At 45.2% G+C, this 19,133-nt stretch overlaps 1 protein-coding gene and 1 pseudogene across 1 annotated transcript in view; both read left to right on the top strand.

Moving 5' to 3' along the window:
• LOC136608658 (oocyte zinc finger protein XlCOF29-like) overlaps positions 1-19,133 on the top strand; it is a 354,481-nt gene that overhangs the window by 180,218 nt on the left and 155,130 nt on the right. The gene's annotated exons all lie outside the window — the stretch shown is intronic.
• Positions 10,118-19,133, top strand: part of LOC136608674 (zinc finger protein 850-like) — a 62,364-nt pseudogene continuing 53,348 nt past the window's right edge.

Here is a 19,133-nt window from a genome sequence, read left to right as displayed (position 1 = left end):
TGCTAGAGTTTCCTTTTTCCATGACTTCTCTGCGGAAGTATAGAAGAAAAGAGGGACTTTGCTAGATACTAAGAAGTGACTGTGGGATCTGTGTACACCTTACGCTATGCTGTACACGGCCAGATTGAGGGTAGTAGCACTGGGAGAAACGCAGTTATTTGATAATCCTAAAACTGCTTTAGAGAAACATGAATCTGCAATACATGCTGCGGCGTACTCACCATGCCGTTGGGAGGAACCTAACAGTGGTGACTGACAGGGGAGGAGTCTCCTAACAACTTACATCTACTTCCCTGGAAAAATTGACGGAGTGAAACGCCAAAAGTGTTAAGTCTAACGAATGAGAAAATGGCCATTTGGGGAAGTTAACTTGTTTAGTTTCTTCAACCAAATTATTTATTTTTTTAGCATTTTTCCGAGGTTAAACTTTTCTGTCTTTACAGTTATGGACAAACTACCATTTTTTGTGGCTTGGTGGACTTATATCCTGATCTGGGCGGGTCTTGACGGATCAGTAAGATTTATGTGGGAAATGTTTGATTGGTTTGTTTGTTATCTCTCTTGTGCTGGTAAAGGGCGTGATATGCTTAAGTCATCCTATTTTGGGAAAATTATAGAATTCTGGGGTACCGCTGGGCTCTTAATCTATGAGACTCCTACTGTCCATACTCAGCTAATGAGATATAATCATAAACCTATCAGCCATATCTTGGAACATACGGGGTAGGAGGTCCGATAAACCTGTGCTATCCTCTTGCAACAAGGATATCGGCCCCATTGAGAAATCACTGTGGGAGATTTTACAGATGACTCCCAAACTATCCCTGAGTGAATCCCACAGATTAACACAAATGGATCTACTGCATAGAGTGTATCGTACTCCAGCGTTTTTATATAATACTAGCTGATATACCCGGCTTCGCCCGAGTTAATTTGGTAGTGGTGTTTATCTGGTGTTCACACGGAAAATCTTATGAAGTCGTGGTTACTTAAGAGATACTGAGGAAAAACATATGTTCACCATTTTGCATAGTTCTCTGCGTTACCCAGGAAATACCACATGGAGGTAACCATGCGACGTTTCCTTCATATAAAATGACATCAGGAAGTGAGAGAATTAGATTACGTACATAAAACTTGGACACTAATTCTTTTGCGCTTAGATTTGAATAATCGAGTTGGGACCTATTAACTTTTCATATTTTATGACACAATCAATGCTTGTGCCACATTTCCTGTTTCTATGACACTGGAAAGTGAAGAAATTACATTCCGCACGTAAAATTTCGACGCCAATTCTTTTGCGCTAGAATTGAATAATGGAGTTGGGACCCATTAGCTTTTCCTTTTTATGACATAATCAGTGCTCCTGCCAAATTTCACGTTTCTATGACATTGGGAAGTGAGAGATTTAGATTATGTACGTAAAATTTTGACGCCAATTCTTTTGCGCTAGAATTGAATAATCGAGTTGGGACCCAATTACTTTTCCTATTTTGGAGATAATGTATGCTTGCGCCAAATTTCATGTTTCTACGACATTGGGAAGTTGGAGAACTTTTGGTGAGTCAGTCAGTCAGTGAGTGAGTGAGTCAGTGAGGGCTTTCAGCTTTATATATATAGATAGGCCTGAGGGACACCCCTCTATGTATTAAATGTAAGACCCACACAGCAGATCTTATACATATGAAGGGGCGCTGCCCAAAGCTAAAAAGATATTGGACCGAGGTGTGCAGTCTGATCCATGATGTGTATGGGATCACTTTAGAGTTTACCCCATTGGTATGCCCTTTGGGATATGTAAATTATTTACCCTTAGATGACAATGAGAAATTAGCTGTAGCAAGACTATTGTATTTAGCCAGAAAACTGGTAGCGCAACATTGGCCAGATGAAGTCCCTCCCAATTTGGGCAAACTCAAAAACAAAGCCACTTAAATTTTAATGTGGCAGAAATGGGTTTATTGTAAGAGAACAACTTTACAGAAATATTACAACATATGGCTCAAAGGGCTGCGTGCCTTCGGTCTTCTAAGTACAGATTTGCTCAGGAGATAATATTATAAATTCTCTGAAGTTGCTATATTTTTGGTGGAGGGGTGAGTAGTGGAGAGGGAAAGGAGAAGAGAGGGATTGCACTGTGTCAATCTCTGGATTGCAAGATACAACAAAAAACATTCTATGAAGAATCCACACCTGACGAAAGAACTGAAAAAGGTCACGGAGAACTTATTTACGCAGTACAAGAGAGACCTATGGGGGATGTTTGGTTGAGTGTTTTTGTATTGTTTGTTAAAACGTCTTCAGGTGAAGGAAATTCAATTAATAAAAATATTGAAATTGAAAAAAAAGAAAATCCACACAGGAGAGAAGCATTAGTCACGTTCAGATTGTGGGAAGTGTTTTACAGAAAAATCAACTCTTGTTTCACATCAGAGAATTCACACGGGAGAGAAAAATTATTTCAAGCACAAAATGACATTTGGGATATTTTTATTATATACCAGCTGATATACCCGACTTCGCCCGAGTTAACCCCTTAGTGAACGGGCTTTTTTGCTTTTTTCCATTTTTGTTTTTTCCTAGTCCCTTTTAAAAAATCGTAGCTCCTTTATTTATCCATCGACGTCGCTGTATGTGGGCTTGTTTTTTGCGGGACGAGTTGTATTTTTCAATGGCACTATTTATTGTACCATATAATGTACTGAAAAACTTTTTAAAAATTCTTAGCGGAGAGAAATGGAAAAAAAAACGACATTCCACCATCTTTCGGTGCGTCCTGTTTCTACGGCGCACAAACTGCAACAAAAACAACCTGATGTATTTTTTTTTTAAGATATTTAATTTTTTTCAATTATTTTCTGCGGTCATATTGTGCGCGCAATAACTTTTTAATTTTTCTGTCGACGTAGTTTTGCAAGGGCTCAATTTTTGCGGGATTTCCTGTAGTTTTCGATAGTATCAATTTGGAATACATACAACTTTTTGATCGCTTTTTATTGCATTTTTTCTGGAAGACAGGGTAACTAAAAAAGTGTATTTCTGGCATTCTTTATTTTTTTTTTCGGACGACATTCACCGTGCAGGAAAAATAATGCACTACTTTGATAGATTGGACTTTTTCGGACGCGGCGATACCAAATACATATTTTTATTTTATGATTTAGATTTTTTAGTAATTGATATGGCAAAAGGGGGGTGATTTAAACTTTTATAACTTTTTTTTTTACAATTTAAAAAACTTTATTGATCTTTTTTTTTACTTTACTTTGAAGTCCCCCTCGGGGACTTTAACATGCTATGCTCTGATCGCTCCTGCAGTATGTCGTAATGCTATAGCGTTCGGGGGATTTAAATGCCGCTGTCAGAATTGACAGCGGCATTTAAAGGCTATTGCCCGCGGTTGTCAGCTGTAATAAACAGCTGACGCCTGCGCTGTATGGAGGGAGATAGCGGCGCTTCCCCCCTCCATACACGTCCTGCAGCTGCAGGACGTAAAAACACTATAGGGTGATGATTAAGGGGTTAATTTGGTACTGATGTTTATCTGGTGTTCACACGGAAAATCTTATGAAGTCGTGGTTACTTTAGAGATACCAAGGAAAAAAATAATTCACCATTGTGCATGGTTCTTTGCGTTACCCAGGAAACATCACGTGGAGGTAACCATGCAACGCTTCCTTTATATAAAAAGGTGAGTCACCCCACTCACTCAATGTCCACCTCCCACACGCTGCTCATTACACACAGATCAGATAGATTCCTCTCAGTGTATAGGCAGAAGGAGAGATATTTATCTCAGGCTGTATGTGATACTGTCACCCCACAGAATATCCACCTCTCACACTCTCCTCATTTTTACCCTAGGTAACACCCCTTTTTATCCAAATTTCCTACCCAGACTGAAGGTTGCAGCCCCTTGTTATACTTAAAGGCATACTCCATCCCAGCAGTCCCTGTCCACTTCCTTTTGTACTTTACAGCCTTTCAATACACACGACAGTCAGTTTTATTCCTGCCAGTATATACTCATATTTATAAATGCGTTTTGTTTTGCTGAGAAGATAACGGTCTCATATATTGCCGGAATAGAAACGCGTTGCATATCTGCATATTTGTGCTTTTTCCATTTTTATTTATGTTTTACAATAAATTGAGCGGGTAATACCTGCAATCTAAATTAGGATTTTAATAGTCCCTTGTAGCACCTAAAGTTCTATTTTTTTCATCTATTACTTCATATATTGCCGGGTACAGATATGTTATTATTTACATTACATAGGAATGGTCAGGCCAAATTTCAAGTTTGTGCAGTACAGATGTGTGTTATTAGTTACATTACATAGGGGGTCACTTACTTTTATACATAGGATTGAATAATCAAAGTGCAACCCTTTAAATTTCCAATATTTAGTACGCAAAGAATGGTCATAGCAAATTTGTGCGGTAAAAATTTGTGTAATTATTTGTTGCATCGTGAAGTGAGAGAATTAGATTCCGTACGTAAAATTTGGACGCTAGTTCTTTTGTGCATAGAATTGAATAATCGAGTTGAGACCCATTAGCTTTTCCTATTTTGGACATAATCAATGCTCGTGCCAAATTTCATGTTTCTATGACATCGGGAAGTTGGAGAATTAGTGGCGAGTGAGTCAGTGAGGGCTTTCGTCTTCATATATAGGGATGTTGTGTTCAACATTGTAGATTTTATACAAATGTACAAGCAAAATTTTAATCAAGATAATTTAACTCGGTAAAAAAAAAAAAACGGTGGGCATGAGCCCTAACACTTAGGAGGTGCAACACGGCCCGCCTGAGGTAATAGTATGGGGGGGCACTAATAGGCGGTAAGCCTGCATGGTGGCCTACATGTAACTGTGTGACTGACACCCTGTAGAGGCCTCATCTATGTACAAGTATAATACTAAGCCGCCTCCTCCTATGACCGGTCGCTGTGTGAGGGGCCGCTCCTCTGTAAGCCTGCATGGTGCCCTACATGTAACTGTGTGACCGACACCCTGCAGAGGCCTCATCTATGTACAAATATAATACTAAGCCGCCTCCTCCTATGACCGGTCGCTGTGTGAGGGGCCGCTCCTCTGTAAGCCTGCATGGTGCCCTACATGTAACTGTGTGACCGACACCCTGCAGAGGCCTCATCTATGTACAAATATAATACTAAGCCGCCTCCTCCTATGACCGGTCGCTGTGTGACGGGCCGCTCCTCTGTAAGCCTGCATGGTGCCCTACATATAACTGTGTGACCGACACCCTGCAGAGGCCTCATCTATGTACAAGTATAATACTAAGCCGCCTCCTCCTATGACCGGTCGCTGTGTGAGGGGCCGCTCCTCAGTAAGCCTGCATGGTGCCCTACATGTAACTGTGTGACCGACACCCTGCAGAGGCCTCATCTATGTACAAATATAATACTAAGCCGCCTCCTCCTATGACCGGTCGCTGTGTGAGGGGCCGCTCCTCTGTAAGCTTGCATGGTGCCCTACATGTAACTGTGTGACCGACACCCTGCAGAGGCCTCATCTATGTACAAATATAATACTAAGCCGCCTCCTCCTATGACCGGTCGCTGTGTGACGGGCCGCTCCTCTGTAAGCCTGCATGGTGCCCTACATATAACTGTGTGACCGACACCCTGCAGAGGCCTCATCTATGTACAAGTATAATACTAAGCCGCCTCCTCCTATGACCGGTCGCTGTGTGAGGGGCCGCTCCTCTGTAAGCCTGCATGGTGCCCTACATGTAACTGTGTGACCGACACCCTGTAGAGGCCTCATCCATGTACAAGTATAATACTAAGCCGCCTCCTCCTATGACCGGTCGCTGTGTGAGGGGCCGCTCCTCTGTAAGCCTGCATGGTGGCCTACATGTAACTGTGACCGACACCCTGCAGAGGCCTCATCTATGTACAAGTATAATACTAAGCCGCCTCCTCCTATGACCGGTCGCTGTGTGAGGGGCCGCTCCTCTGTAAGCCTGCATGGTGCCCTACATGTAACTATGTGACCGACACCCTGCAGAGGCCTCATCTATGTACAAGTATAATACTAAGCCGCCTCCTCCTATGACCAGTCGCTGTGTGAGGGGCCGCTCCTCTGTAAGCCTGCATGGTGCCCTACATGTAACTGTGTGACCGACACCCTGCAGAGGCCTCATCTATGTACAAGTATAATACTAAGCCGCCTCCTCCTATGACCGGTCGCTGTGTGAGGGGCCGCTCCTCTGTAAGCCTGCATGGTGCCCTACATGTAACTGTGTGACCGACACCCTGCAGAGGCCTCATCTATGTACAAGTATAATACTAAGCCGCCTCCTCCTATGACCGGTCGCTGTGTGAGGGGCCGCTCCTCTGTAAGCCTGCATGGTGCCCTACATGTAACTGTGTGACTGACACCCTGCAGAGGCCTCATATATGTACAAGTATAATACTAAGCCGCCTCCTCCTATGACCGGTCGCTGTGTGAGGGGCCGCTCCTCTGTAAGCCCCTCCGCCATATAACATTCTGTCTGTTCTGCATATTGTTGGGAATTGGTGTCTGTCCTTCTCCCTCCTCATAGGTGACAGGATCTCCGGCCCTCCCGTCACATCACCAACATCACAGAGCCTTCATCTGCCACTTCTCACTGCTGTGCTCCGCACCATTATATACTGATCACATGACAGTGACATCATCACAGGTCCTTCAGCCACCACTTCTCACTGCTCAGCTCCGCCCTTATATACTGATCACATGATGATGACATCATTGCAGGTCCTTCAGCTATTGCAGTGTAGAAGTTCCTGGTGCCTGCTGTTATCAGCCAGAGGATATATATACACATATACAGCACACTGATATCAGCCACATTCACACCTGATGGTTGTTGCGTTATTTTATTGAGCTTTAAAACAAGTTAAGGGAAAAAAGTATATAAACTTCCTGTGAAGCTGGAGGATTGGGGTAAGTTTATATTAAGCTGTTTTTGTGCAGCTTTGTTTTCCTGCAGGTACAACAAGGGCTTATGGTGCGCAGACACCTTCCTGCAGGTATAATAAGGGCTTGTAGTGCGCAGACACCTTCCTGCAGGTATAATAAGGGCTTGTGGTGCGCAGACACCTTCCTGCGGGTGTAACGAGGGCTTGTGGTGTGCAGACACCTTCCTGCAGGTATAATAAGGGCTTGTGGTGTGCAGACACCTTCCTGCAGGTATAATAAGGGCTTGTGGTGTGCGCAGACACCTTCCTGCAGGTATAATAAGGGCTTGTAGTGCGCAGACACCTTCCTGCAGGTATAATAAGGGCTTGTAGTGCGCAGACACCTTCCTGCAGGTATAATACGGGCTTGTGGTGCGCAGACACCTTCCTGCAGGTGTAACGAGGGCTTGTGGTGTGCAGACACCTTCCTGCAGGTATAATAAGGGCTGGTGGTGCGCAGACACCTTCCTGCAGGTATAATAAGGGCTTGTGGTGCGTAGACACCTTCCTGCAGGTATAATAAGGGCTGGTGGTGCGCAGACACCTTCCTGCAGGTATAATACGGGCTTGTGGTGCGCAGACACCTTCCTGCGGGTGTAACGAGGGCTTGTGGTGTGCAGACACCTTCCTGCAGGTATAATAAGGGCTGGTGGTGCGCAGACACCTTCCTGCAGGTATAATAAGGGCTGGTGGTGCGCAGACACCTTCCTGCAGGTATAATGAGGGCTGGTGGTGCGCAGACACCTTCCTGCAGGTATAATGAGGGCTGGTGGTGCGCAGACACCTTCCTGCAGGTGTAATGAGGGCTGGTGGTGCGCAGACACCTTCCTGCAGGTGTAATGAGGGCTGGTGGTGCGCAGACACCTTCCTGCAGGTGTGGTGAGGGCTTGTGGTGCGCGCAGACACCTTCCTGCAGGTGTGGTGAGGGCTTGTGGTGCGCGCAGACACCTTCCTGCAGGTGTGGTGAGGGCTTGTGGTGCGCGCAGACACCTTCCTGCAGGTGTGGTGAGGGCTTGTGGTGCGCGCAGACACCTTCCTGCAGGTGTGGTGAGGGCTTGTGGTGCGCGCAGACACCTTCCTGCAGGTGTGGTGAGGGCTTGTGGTGCGCGCAGACACCTTCCTGCAGGTGTGGTGAGGGCTTGTGGTGCGCGCAGACACCTCCCTGCAGGTATAATAAGGGCTGGTGGTGCGCAGACACCTTCCTGCAGGTATAATACGGGCTTGTGGTGCGCAGACACCTTCCTGCGGGTGTAACGAGGGCTTGTGGTGTGCAGACACCTTCCTGCAGGTATAATAAGGGCTTGTGGTGTGCAGACACCTTCCTGCAGGTATAATAAGGGCTTGTGGTGTGCGCAGACACCTTCCTGCAGGTATAATAAGGGCTTGTAGTGCGCAGACACCTTCCTGCAGGTATAATAAGGGCTTGTAGTGTGCAGACACCTTCCTGCAGGTATAATAAGGGCTGGTGGTGCGCAGACACCTTCCTGCAGGTATAATAAGGGCTCGTGGTGCGCAGACACCTTCCTGCAGGTATAATGAGGGCTGGTGGTGCGCAGACACCTTCCTGCAGGTATAATGAGGGCTGGTGGTGCGCAGACACCTTCCTGCAGGTGTAATGAGGGCTGGTGGTGCGCAGACACCTTCCTGCAGGTGTAATGAGGGCTGGTGGTGCGCAGACACCTTCCTGCAGGTGTGGTGAGGGCTTGTGGTGCGCGCAGACACCTTCCTGCAGGTGTGGTGAGGGCTTGTGGTGCGCGCAGACACCTTCCTGCAGGTGTGGTGAGGGCTTGTGGTGCGCGCAGACACCTTCCTGCAGGTGTGGTGAGGGCTTGTGGTGCGCGCAGACACCTTCCTGCAGGTGTGGTGAGGGCTTGTGGTGCGCGCAGACACCTTCCTGCAGGTGTGGTGAGGGCTTGTGGTGCGCGCAGACACCTTCCTGCAGGTGTGGTGAGGGCTTGTGGTGCGCGCAGACACCTTCCTGCAGGTGTGGTGAGGGCTTGTGGTGCGCGCAGACACCTTCCTGCAGGTGTGGTGAGGGCTTGTGGTGCGCGCAGACACCTTCCTGCAGGTGTGGTGAGGGCTTGTGGTGCGCGCAGACACCTTCCTGCAGGTGTGGTGAGGGCTTGTGGTGCGCGCAGACACCTTCCTGCAGGTGTGGTGAGGGCTTGTGGTGCGCGCAGACACCTTCCTGCAGGTGTGGTGAGGGCTTGTGGTGCGCGCAGACACCTTCCTGCAGGTGTGGTGAGGGCTTGTGGTGCGCGCAGACACCTTCCTGCAGGTGTGGTGAGGGCTTGTGGTGCGCGCAGACACCTTCCTGCAGGTGTGGTGAGGGCTTGTGGTGCGCGCAGACACCTCCCTGCAGGTGTGGTGAGGGCTTGTGGTGCGCGCAGACACCTCCCTGCAGGTGTGGTGAGGGCTTGTGGTGCGCGCAGACACCTCCCTGCAGGTGTGGTGAGGGCTTGTGGTGCGCGCAGACACCTCCCTGCAGGTGTGGTGAGGGCTTGTGGTGCGCGCAGACACCTCCCTGCAGGTGTGGTGAGGGCTTGTGGTGCGCGCAGACACCTCCCTGCAGGTGTGGTGAGGGCTTGTGGTGCGCGCAGACACCTCCCTGCAGGTGTGGTGAGGGCTTGTGGTGCGCGCAGACACCTCCCTGCAGGTGTGGTGAGGGCTTGTGGTGCGCGCAGACACCTCCCTGCAGGTGTGGTGAGGGCTTGTGGTGCGCGCAGCAGATTAGTGGCCTGCCAGGAGCTGCAGGGTAGCATTGTCTGCATCCCCCCCCCCCCCCCCCCCCGTCAGTCTTGTCTCAACCAGGCAAACATCGCTCATGTATTTGACCCCATCCAAAAGTATGTGGTATTTGCACAACACACAAACCTCGTGCCGTCTTCTCGCCGTGTGACAGCGGCCATAGTATAGATCTCTGTTTATCCCAGGTGGCAGGAATTCATTTATTGATGATTTTCCAAGCAGATCGGCCAGAAGGTTGTTCCAGGCATCTAACTGGTAATCTCCCTGTAATGTGGTGACGGCTCTGAAGACCCCGTTTCTCTGAATGCTCTATAAGGGGGGTTCTGTATATCACACATGATGATGTCCCCGTATGATTTAGAGTCTCTCCTTTTCTCATAAAGGGCCGGCAGTACTAAAACCCTCCAGTTCTCTCATGTCCTCATCCAAAATGGTCCTCATGAATGACCCACCAAGGATGGAGAAGACCAGCAATGAGATTACCAAGAGAATATTAAGCTTCACCCTAGAGATCATCTACCTGCTGACCGGACAGGTAACCTTTTCTGTATTTCTCAGTTCTTATGGCTCGGGTTACGCAGCGACTTTGGAGCTGAAACAGGTCAAAATGACCAAATCTTACATTATAGCTTTGTGACCTTGTAAATTAATAAAAGTGAAAAAGAGCAATAAAGGTTTCCATGAACGATGATCCCAAGAAATCCAAACCTACTGGATTTCTAACATTTGTTCGGTCACATCAGCTTGTAAGCCGCATTGGGACCAGATTCACCTCCCTTAGTTTACAATGTCGTAGAGCAATATTGCAGTGTTAGGCCAAGCGCCATGTGTCTCGGCTAAAGTCGCCAGGTAGCCCTATCCTTAGTGCATTATTTAGCAAGCTAAACAAAGTTAATTCAGAATACGTTAACCCTTTCCAATCTGCTGTCGGACGTCTTTTCCGACATTCTGATTGAAGCCTGTACAGCTCCGATGTCTGCAGACGTTTGACAGGGTATTGATACTGTATATTGCCGGCTGCTCTGCTGCAGAGATCCAACAGGAGGGAAGGAGGGCTTAGAGCGGGGGTACTGTTAAGTCTGGCAGATGTGGGCATCGTCCTCTAAATCTGTGATTGCCCTTTTTCCAGCACTGCCATGGTTAAATTAGTTCTTCCTCTTCCACCCAGCTGCAGATTGTTGCTCATCTCTGCACCACTATATAGAGGCCTCAGACCTGACAGCCCCTGTGTTGCAGCTGCTCCTGCTTGTTTCTGTGTTTGCAGTTTATGCTTTGTCTTAAGTTTGCTCCGGTACTTCCAGCTTGGTCTTGAGCTTGCTCATTCCTTGGTTCTTTAGACGGCATGGTTTTATCCAACTTCCTGGCTTCCTGGAGATCAGTCCTTACAGGGTTAATCTGTGCCTAGGTTCTTGTGCATGGCCGCTCTTGTCAGGGCGAAGTCTCTGCTCCTGATTGGCAGGGACTTTCCATCTCCTGCTTCCAGCATAGAGCTAGATCCCCATGGTCACCTTGGATTCCAAGTCACGCCTTCTAGCAGAGAGCATCCAGGTTTCCAGAGTCGGCTGTCTGCCCTGCAAGTCTGTTGCATCTACTTGTTGGGTGACACAGCAGATCCACATCAAGTCCTTACATCCACAGAATATGAAGCCATTAGATCTCTCTCCCAGTTAAGAATGTGAGCTTTCTTTAAACTTCCTTCCCCCTCCGCCATTTTTTTGTTAAAGATCTTGTAGAGAAATTTTAGAATGTTTGTATATAGGAGAGCAGAAAAGTTGGTTATATTAGTTATTTGGAAGATAGAGCTCTTTTGTTGTGCATTCTTCCAGAATACCTTTAATTTGTAGGTATCTGAAGAATTAGCTTTTATGAAGGTTAAATTCTTCACACAGCTTGTGGAAGTTTTTCAATGGCTAAATTTAGGGACTCTAGTTGGTTTTGTGTTAGAGTAGGGAAGTGGATCAAGGAGATCACAAAGAACTGTGTAGTAAGCACACAGAGTCCAGTTGAATGGAGAGGTGTGCTGTCTTCCAGATGCACAAATCAAAGATGTTTCTGATAGGCTGTCAAGACTCTTCGGGCCTACAAAGCACCACCCATACCTACTAATACATGTAGGGACAAATGACACCACAAAAAGAACCTTGCAACTATCTGCAGAGACTTTGAAGATATCGGGAAGAATGTGAAGTAACTAGGAGCACAGGTGGTCTTCTCATCCATCCTCTTAGTGGATGGCCATGGATTAAGAAGATGGAACAGGATCCTAGAGGTGAACAACTGGCTATGTCGAAGGTGCCGTCAGCCAAGATTTGGATTTCTAGACCATGGAGTAATTTACCTATATGATGGATTGCTTGTTAGAGACGTGTTGCACCTTACAAAAACAGGTAAGCATATATTTGGTGTGCGCCTTGCTTCACTCAGTAGGAGAGCTTTAAACTAGAACAATATGCGAAGCGAAGTGAAAGGCCAGGTAAAAATATATACAGCTAATTAATACATTTAAGAATCTTGCTATTAGAAGTGGAATGAAAGAACAAAGACAAAAAATTCTGAAGAAAAGTAGAGGAGCAAGAGACACCGATCACAAACTAAAATGTTTCTACACAAATGCACAGAGCAAAACAAACAAGGAGAATTGGAGCTCCTAACACAGAACGAGAAGTATGGTGTTATACCCATCACGAAAACTTGGTGGAATGATACACATGATTAGAATACAAATCTTGAAGGATACAACTTACCTACAAAAAGGGGATGAGGTATTGTGGTATATGTTAGGAGAACAACAGAAAATACACTATTGTAGGCATTTACTATAGGCTGCCTGGACAAGCAGAAGATATTGATGAACTCTTTCTTCATCAGATGATCAAGCTCTCAAAAAAGCATGACATAGTGATCATGGGGGATTTAAACTATCCAGACATTTGTTGGGAATCTCAGAGAAAAGTAATGGATCCAACAAATTCTTATCTGCTCTTGCTGACAACTTTATCTTCCAAAAGGTAGAAGAGAGAACAAGGGGATCTGCTATCTTGGACCTAATTCTTACCAACAGGGAGGGAATGGTTGAGGTAGTAATCATGTAATCATGCTATCCTTGAATTTTGGTTAAAAATAGGAGGAAGACCTGAGAAAACGTACATAATAACGAACACAGAAAGAGGGTAGGAAGAATCCAATGGCTGAATGTTCTTAAGGACAGAAATAACCAAGAAAGTAGGGAAACGTTGCAAAATGATATTTTCAAAGCACAATCGTTTACAATCCCTAAAAGAAGGAAGAATGGGAAGCATTTAAAGAGACAAGGATGGATGAACACAGAACTTGCACACGTTAAAAGGAAGAAAAATATGTTAATGAAATGGAAAGGGAGGGGGGAGATCTAAAGAAGAATATAATGCAGTCTGCAGAAACTGTAGGGCATGTGTCAGAAACGTTAAAGCTAATAATGAATTGAGGCTTGCAACAGAAGCCAAAAGCAATAAAAAAAAGTCAAAAGCAAAAAAAAAAAAGATGCTATTGGATGCTTACATGATGAAAATGGTGAATTGGTTAAGAATGATATTGATAAGGCCAAACTCCTAAATTCCTATTTTGTATCTGTTTCCTCTCAGAAAGTAGATGTAACATCAACTGATGTTCCCTGTGCTATTGGGGGAATAAAAGAATGCAGGCTATCTGTAAGCAGAGAAATGGTGAGGGAACACTTGGCTAACTTAAATGAATGCAAGTCTCAAGGTCCAGATGAATTACATCCAGGGATACTAAAGGAAGCAGCAAAGGTAATTGCTGAACCACTCACCATAATCCTTGAAAATTCCTGTAGAACAGGAGAGGTCCCAGAAGATCGGAAAAGGGCAAATGCTGTCCCTATCTTCAAAAAAGGGAAGAAGGTGGATCCAGGAAACTACAGGCCTGTGAGCCTGACTTCTATACCAGATAAGATCTTTGAACAAATAATTAAACAGCATGTATGCAAGTACTTGGATAAAAATGGAGTAATAAACGATAGCCAGCATGGGTTTGTAACACACAAGTCATGCCAGACAAATCTAATTTCCTTTTCTAACAAAATAGATGACTGGGTTGATCAGGGAAATGCGCTGAATGTAGTTTATCTTGACTTTAGTAAAGCATTTGACAAAGTATCTCTTACAGGGGTGTAACTATAGAGTATGCAGGGGATGCGGTTGCACCTGGGCTCAGAAACCTTAGGGAGCCCATAAGACCTCTCTTCTCCATATAGGGAGCCCAGTACTATGAATAAAGCATTATAGTTGGGGGCCCTGTTACAGGTTTTGCACTGGGGCCCAGGAGCTTCAAGTTACGCCTTTGATCTCATACCATGCTTATTGAAAAAAATGACCAAATATGGGATTGACAAGGCAACTGTTAGGTGGATTCACAACTGGCCGAGTGATCGTACTCAAAGAATGGTTATAAATGGCTGCACACCCAAGTGGAAGAATATATCAAATGGGGTACCACAAGGCACTGTCCTAGGCCCAGTGTTGTTCAATATTTTTATAAATGATCTGCAAGAGGGAATTGATTTGGAAACTGATCAAATTTGCTGAAAACACACAGCTAGGAGGGATAGCTAACAATAGGGAAGAGAGAGTATTCAAAAAGATTTAGATGCACAGTGGGCGGCGACTAAGAGAATGGTATTTAACGAAGAGAAATGCAAAGTCCTATATCTGGGCAAGAAAAATGAAAAAAAGCACATACAGAACGGGAGGAATTGGGCTAAGCAGCAGCACATGCGAAAAAGACTTGGGTATACTCTAATAGATCATAGACTGAACATAAGTCAACAATGTGATGCAGCAGCCAAAAAGGCAAATGCAATTCTGGGATGTTTTAAGAGAAGCATAGTCTAGATCATGTGAGGTAATTATCCCCCTCTACTCTTCCTTAGTCAGACCTCATCTGGAATACTGTGTCCAGTTCTGGACACCCCACTTTAAAAAAGACATAGTCAAACTGGAGCAAGTTCAGAGAAGAGTTACCAAGATGGTGAACGGTCTGCAAATCATGTCCTATGAGGAACGGTTAAAGGATCTGGGAATGTTTAGCTTGCAAAAAAGAAGGCTGAGAGGAGACTTAATAGCGGTCTACAAATATCTGAAGGGCTATCACAGTGCAGAGGGATCAGCCCTATTCTCATTTGTACAAGCAAAGGCTAGAAGCAATGGGGTGAAACTGAAAGGGAGAAGGCACAAATTAGATACTAGAAAAAAACTTCCTGACAGTGAGGGTGATCAATGAGTGGATCAGTTTACCACAGGAGGTGGTGAGTTCTCCTTCAATGGAAGTGTTCAGATAAAGGCTGGACAAATAGCCTATAAGCTTTGATAAATACACCATTCAGAGGCTCCTCTAAAGCGCCATCTTGGAAGAGAATTTTTTTGGAGGTAGGTCTGTAGGTATAATGTAGTTCTCTCCTCATCAAAGAAGTCAGGGTTTGTGTCGTTTTTTTTTAACTTTGGGTTGTTGGTGGCCATGTCCTTGTCTGCGATTATGTTGAAATCACAGGATAAAACCAGGTTGCCTTTCTGGATTTTCTTTATTTTCTTTGCCATCTAATTCAAGAAGTGAATTTTGCCGATTTTTGGTGTGTGTGTGTGTGTGTGTGTGTGTGTGTGTGTGTGTGTGTGTGTGTGTGTCTATCGTCAGTGTAAAGTTGTTTATTTTGCATACTATAATCAAGGATCTTCTGCCTCTATCCTATTAGAGCTTGAGCGGTTGGAAATTTTTTGTATCATTAATGGCGATGACTACTCCTGTTCTTTTCTTTTCGGCATTGGCCATGTAGATTGTGTGGAATTTGGGGTGGGAGAATTTCATCTCTCCATTATTAAAGAATTGTGACTCCTGCATGCATAAGAAATATGTTTTTGACTTGACAGCTTCCTTCGAAATAGCCGATGTTTTGTATCGTGAATTTAATCACTCACGACCTGAATGTTGCAGGCTCAATGCCCGCAAGGTTCCGGTAGGCGGCTCAAGGTTGACTCAGCCTTCCATACTTATAAGGTCGGTAAAATGAGTACTCAGCTTGCTGTAGGCTAATAAACAAAGTACCTGAAAGCGCTGTGGAATAAGTTGGCACTATACAAATAACAAGTCCCTTCCATTTGTCCTATGTTGGCGGTTCTTTTCTATGCTGGGAACGGGAATGAATTCCTCACTTTTTTTTTATTACACTCTCTTGGACCATCTCTTGGTCTTGCACTGTGGATCTTTTGGTTTTTACGTGGCTGAGAGCTGCAGGGCACAGAGCTCACTCACAAGTGTCTGCCAAGCTCCATCCAGTTCACTCCTTTCTTGGCACTGTTCTCCCACATCAAGGGCCTCTGCAGGGCAGATTGTCAGCTTCAGAAGCTCTGCTGTGATCTCACAATCGGCCGTGCTGGCATTTCCGAACGTTTAGCCCACAGCTTTGCTGGTTGGGCTAGGCCATGGTAGGCTGAAAGCCTTCACAGCATCCAATTGGTTGCAAAAGCCCCGCTTTTTGAGCATTTTGGTGTGCGGATGACTGTGGAGGCTTTTAGAAGGTGTAGAGTGCAGCAGGAGGCCCGATGGCCCCTGATTGTGCTTGTACCAGATCAGACCTCTCCCGCTGCATGTCCTCTCGCAATGGCAGAAAGGCCACTCAACTGATTATCTTTTGACATGTTACTCTATACAGTGGGATCAGAATGTCACGCTTTTTATTGATGGAGGAATACTGCATTTAGTTCTCGACATGTATCCCTCTATATACAGGATTACATAATAATGAAGAAGACATTGGATGATGGCTCCACTCCCAACAGCCATCTCCATGAGTCAGGAGGATGGAGCAGGAGCCAGAGCCCCATCACAGAGGCTCCTCCTCACTTACTGATACATGAACAGAGGATCCTAGAACTCGCCAACAAGATCACTGAGCTGCTGACTGGAGAGGTGACACTGCTGGGAATGCTTGGAACTTATATAGTAACAGTACTAGAGGAGTCTGGGTAATGATGGTATTATTGTGTGTCAGGTTCCTATTAGGTGTCAGGATGTCGCTCTCTATCTCTCCATGGAGGAGTGGGAGTGTTTAGAAGAACACAAGGATCTGTACAAGGACGTCATGATGGAGAACCACCAGGCTCCGATATCACAGGGTAAGAAGAGACCTACAAAATATATTATGTTATAATATACACACACCTACCCTGTATTTTTCAGATTATCGGATGCATTTTTGATCAGAAAAAAGTCTGGAAGGTTTAAGCGTCTAATAGTCTAAAGTTATAGGAGAAATAGGAGTATCCATCCAAGATGTCAAAATGTCTGTGGATTGTCTCCAATAAAGAAAATTGTTTGTGCAAGTTAAAATAGTGCTGTGTTTCATTTTATATACAGTATTGTGAGTCCCATCTCTTAGATTCCCCCCCCCCCCCCATTTATAGTAACTAGAAGCACAGAAAACTGACGTCAGAAGGAGAACACATGCTTCATCTAGTCTGCCCTTATACTATCTCAATAATTGAGGTTCTGTATATCACACATGATGATGTCCCCGTATGATTAAGAGTCTTTTCTTTTTTCATAAAGGGCCGGCTGTACTGGAACCCTCCAGTTCTCCCATGTTCTCCTCTGAAACAGTCCTACTCTTGAATCACCCACCAAGGATGGAGAACAACAGCAATGAGATTACCAACAGAATATTGAACTTTACCACAGAGATCATCTACCTGCTGACCGGAGAGGTAAACTTTTCTGTATTTCTAAGTTTTTATGGCTATGGTTACACAGCAGCTTTGTTGTTGTATAACGGCAGAAAGTGAAAGCCCCCTAGGAAACCCTGAATCCAAAATTGGATTGGAAAGGATTAAAGGGATTAATAGGAACAATCCAGTGTCCTGTATAACGGCTTCCAGACCTTCCAAGTGAAGGAGAACTAAAGAACTAAACAGCAGAAAATGTGAAGATCGGCCACCAATATGGTCAGTTCTGTATGGTGGGAACCAATGAGCTAATAGTAATGTTGTAGGAGCAATGAGAGTGGGAAGTAGGCTCCTTGTAATCAGGAAAAGGCAGCCTGGAACCAGCAGGATTACATGGCCGGAGTTTGGTCTGAAGACTTAGACTTTTGCTATTAGTTTGATTTTTATAAAAACATAGAAGACTGACGGTAGAAGGAGAGCACAAAGTCCATATAGTCTGTCCTTACATTATTTCATTTTTTTATATATGCCTTTAAATAGGCCCCGTCTGATTTTTAGAATGAAGGGGCTGCAGCGCTCGCCTGAACACTGTGCCCCTTCGGCTGTCATCATCGCTTGACAGCTTCACTCCGAGCTGCAAACGGGCGCATAGCTGTCTGTGTGTTAGGTGCATTGTTCAGGCATAATCCCCTGCTTCCATGTCTGGCAGGCGAGGGCGTCGCCCTGCTCTCCCTGTTCACTGAATTTTCATTTAAAATTTCCCTCTCCTGGCTATTAGTTCAGGGCAAGATACTTTCCCTAGTTTCCATCTGCATACGGAGTTCATACATCCGGTATGTTACCTCGCACGCTGGGGTTGGCTATCAGCTGTACTTGTTCCACATCCACAGTTGTTTCTTTTTACACCCCATCCCTGCTGCTGTTGACATTGAGTAACATATAGGGATTACTTGTGAGCAGACATCGTTACATCTTGGATTGAGGACACAATGACAACATATCAGGACAGATTCAGTAATATCTGGACCGGAGGTGACGGTGGATATATAGTTGTGTAACAATGTAGGTGCCTAGTCTGCATACACTTTGCCTCCCAAAAGCATGGTGATGAGGGACAACACTACAGCATGTTGTGCAAGTTAATGATCTCTATGACACACACAGGTGGAGTTTCAGGCACTGGGAATGAGTTTGTGGTGACATGGCTGCATGTCATATCCCGTGCATGCGCACTAGAGCAGTGAGAGCACTATCCTCCATGTCATTCGGGGGTAGGAGCCCCGCTATTGTGGGTTTTCAGACTGCTCTTGTGCATGCGCCTTTGATTAGGATGGGCGTCGGTGCCGTACGCATAGGACCTACATGGTGGACCCTGTCTATTCTGCAGTAATAGCTGAGGCCCAGTGCCTCTGGAAATTCTTTTTCGCAGATTTAAAAGAGGTCCTCTTGGCAGATTGATTCAGGCAGTTTCACTAGCCTCAGATTATTGCACAAGGATCCTGATCGTCGATTTTGTCTGCCATACTCTGGATATTGATAGATTGTTCCTGCATTGTTTGTTTTACACTCTTGAATAATTTTTAACATTTCATGGGGAGTAATGGGCAAATTTGGGGCTTCAAGTTGGCTTTGCATTAGCGTTTGTAAGTGGATCAAGGAGATAAAGCTGTAGATTCTTTTTCCTTTGGATGGTTATAGAACTT

The sequence above is a fragment of the Eleutherodactylus coqui genome, chromosome 1 (assembly GCF_035609145.1).
Source record: "Eleutherodactylus coqui strain aEleCoq1 chromosome 1, aEleCoq1.hap1, whole genome shotgun sequence".
Classification (NCBI taxonomy): Eukaryota; Metazoa; Chordata; class Amphibia; order Anura; family Eleutherodactylidae; genus Eleutherodactylus; species Eleutherodactylus coqui.
Note: the sequence above shows the minus strand (reverse complement) of the source record. Positions and strands in the feature narration are given on the sequence as shown.